Source organism: Zingiber officinale, chromosome 9A (genome assembly GCF_018446385.1).
Source record: "Zingiber officinale cultivar Zhangliang chromosome 9A, Zo_v1.1, whole genome shotgun sequence".
Lineage (NCBI taxonomy): Eukaryota > Viridiplantae > Streptophyta > Magnoliopsida > Zingiberales > Zingiberaceae > Zingiber > Zingiber officinale.
Window position 1 is genome coordinate 42,204,053 of NC_056002.1, and position 2,658 is coordinate 42,206,710.

The window sequence follows — 2,658 nt, forward strand, 5'->3', positions numbered from 1 at the left end:
CTTTCTACAAATCAAGGTTAGCGCAGCGGAAATAAACAATAGAAACGACAACGGAGAATAGCAAACCTCAAACTCGTCGATGTAACGAGGTTCGGAGATAAACTCCTACTCCTCGGCGTGTACGTAAGGTGGACGAGCCCTATCAATCCGTCGGTGGATGAGTCCCCGGAGAACCGGCTAATAAATACTCCTTGTGGGTGGAGAAACCTCGCCACAATCTCTTTGCAACAGCAATAAGAAGTACAACAGTAGAGAAAGCAAACAAGAACAATCGAAATGTAAAACCCTTTGCTTGCCTTCTCGTTGCCGACTGGAATCCTGATGAAGAAGCAACTTCTCGGATCCAAGCTCAGCTAGAAAACCAGCAGGAAGCTCACCCGAAGCTTCGGCAGCGAGAGCTCAGCAGAACTTAGCAGGAAGAAGAATAAGGGAGAGCAGAAAAACTGTGTTGTAGAAGCCCTTGATCTCCTTTTATAACCTGCGAAGAAGACACAGAAGAAACTAGCCGTTGCTACGCAACGGCTAGGATGTGGACCGATCAGGCTTCATCCTGATCGGTCCACAAGGGTCCTGATCGGTCACAAGACCGATCAGGCCCTTCCCTGATCGGTCATGGAGACCGATCAGGTCCTTCCTTGATCGGTCCCATGACCGATCAGGACCTTTCCCTCCCGAAGGTGATCTCCTTCTGATCGTCTCCTGATCGGTCTGCAGACCGATCAGGAACTTCACCGTATGCTACTGATCGATCACTGATCGGTCTACTGAACGATCAGATAAGCAACAGAATACTTCTGTTTGGTTACTGATCGGTCACCAGACCGATCAGATAACCCAGCGTATCACTGGATCAGTTACCAGACCGATCCAGGTTTAGAGCTCCCAGCCCTAAACCCTACTTAGTCCTGAAAACGAGCTACCGAGCCCTCTCCGACTTCGTCCGGTCCAGACAACGAGCTACCGAGCCCTCTCCGACCACAGTCCGGAGAACGAGCTACCGAGCCCTCTCTGACTTCATCCGGTCCAGAGAACGAGCTACCGAGCCCTCTCTGACCACAGTCCGGAGAACGAGCTACCGAGCCCTCTCCAACTTTCCGTGCCAAGTCTCCATCTTGGTCTTCTCCGTGCCAAGTCTCCATACTTGGACTTTTCTCGTGCCAAACTCCCTGCTTGGACTTTTCACCAGATGTCTGGTCAACCTTGACCCATTTGGATTTCCCTTGCCTGGCTTCACTCACAAGGACTTCTAAACTGCCTAGCTTCACTCACTAGGTCTTTTACCTGGCTTTACTTACCAGGGTTTCCTGGCTTCACTCACCAGGACTTTCACTTTCACCTAGTTTCACTCACTAGGATTTTCACCTGGCTTCACTCACCAGGATTTCCCGACTGCCTGGCTTCACTCACCAGGACTTTCCGAACTGCCTGGCTTCACTCACCAGGACTTCCAAACTACCTGGCTTCACTCACCAGGACTTTCCGAACTGCCTGGCATCCCAGTTAGGACTTCCCAGTCAAGTATCCGGTCAACCTTGACCTACTTGACTCTTCTTCATCCAACCTGATCAGACCCTGATCAATATCTCTCCGCATAGACAATTGCACCTGCATTGTCCATGTCTACATGTCTTTCTGTATTGTCAAACATCGAAACCATGACCAAGGTTTACGCTTGGTCAATTAGGTCAACCTTGACCTACTGGAAATTGCACCAACAACCATGAGCACTAACATGTCAAGCAGGTCCTTAAGAGATTTCTCTGCACCCATTTCTGCAAGATTTTTTATCTCCCATTGTACAACCTCATATTGAAGCAGAAAGTTTCCAACTAGACCTGGAGTTAATTTTCATGATACAAGGTCACAAATTTGGAGGAGAAGTATCAAAAAGTCCTTATCTGCACCTTGAGACATTTCTAGAACTTTGTGATATGGTGAATTGTGAAGGAGTGTCAATATATGCAGTTCGATTGATAGCATTTCCTTTCAGTATCAAGGATAAAGTAAGGACTTGGTTATATTCCCTCCGTCCTCAAAGCATCACAAGTTGGGAACAATTGGAGAAGCAATTTCTGAATTATTTTTTTCCTCCAAGTAGAACAATTTATATGAGGAATTGCATTACAAATTTTGCTCAAGCATATGGAGAATCATTATTTGAAGCATGGGACAGATTCAAGAGTCTACAAAGACAACCCCCTCATCATGGTTTTGAGAAATGGTTGACCTTGCACATATTCTATAGGAAAATTTCTTTTTCAGATAAGTGGTTGTTAGACTCATCAGCTGGAGGTTCTTTTATGAACAAGAGTGTAGAATAAGCATATGCATTAATTGATCAAGTGGCATTGAACCTTCATGAATGGTCGAACAAAAGTTGGATGGAATCTCCTTCAAAAATTCAAGAAGTGCAAACCATAAATGCAAGAGAGTCTGTCAAACAAATTGTAATTCAACCATCCAAGAATATTGAAATTCACAAGTCACAGAATGAGGGGTTCAAATATTTGGGGGAAAAGATTGATAGCATAGTTTCAAAGTGGTTCAAAGAAGATCCCCCTCTTACACAAATAAGATCTAGTGAAAATGGTAATGATATTAAGTTGAGAAGTGGCAAGAATCATGAAGAACTTCTGAAGAATGATATGTTTAGAATTG

The 2,658-nt window shown here is 45.1% G+C and overlaps 1 non-coding gene across 1 annotated transcript; it reads right to left on the reverse strand.

The window, feature by feature from the left end:
* Positions 1–2,106: 2,106 nt before the first annotated feature.
* LOC122022061 lies at positions 2,107–2,212 on the reverse strand. The gene has a single exon (XR_006122808.1). It is a non-coding gene; the product is annotated as a small nucleolar RNA R71 (small nucleolar RNA).
* Between the last annotated feature and the right edge of the window lie 446 nt (positions 2,213–2,658).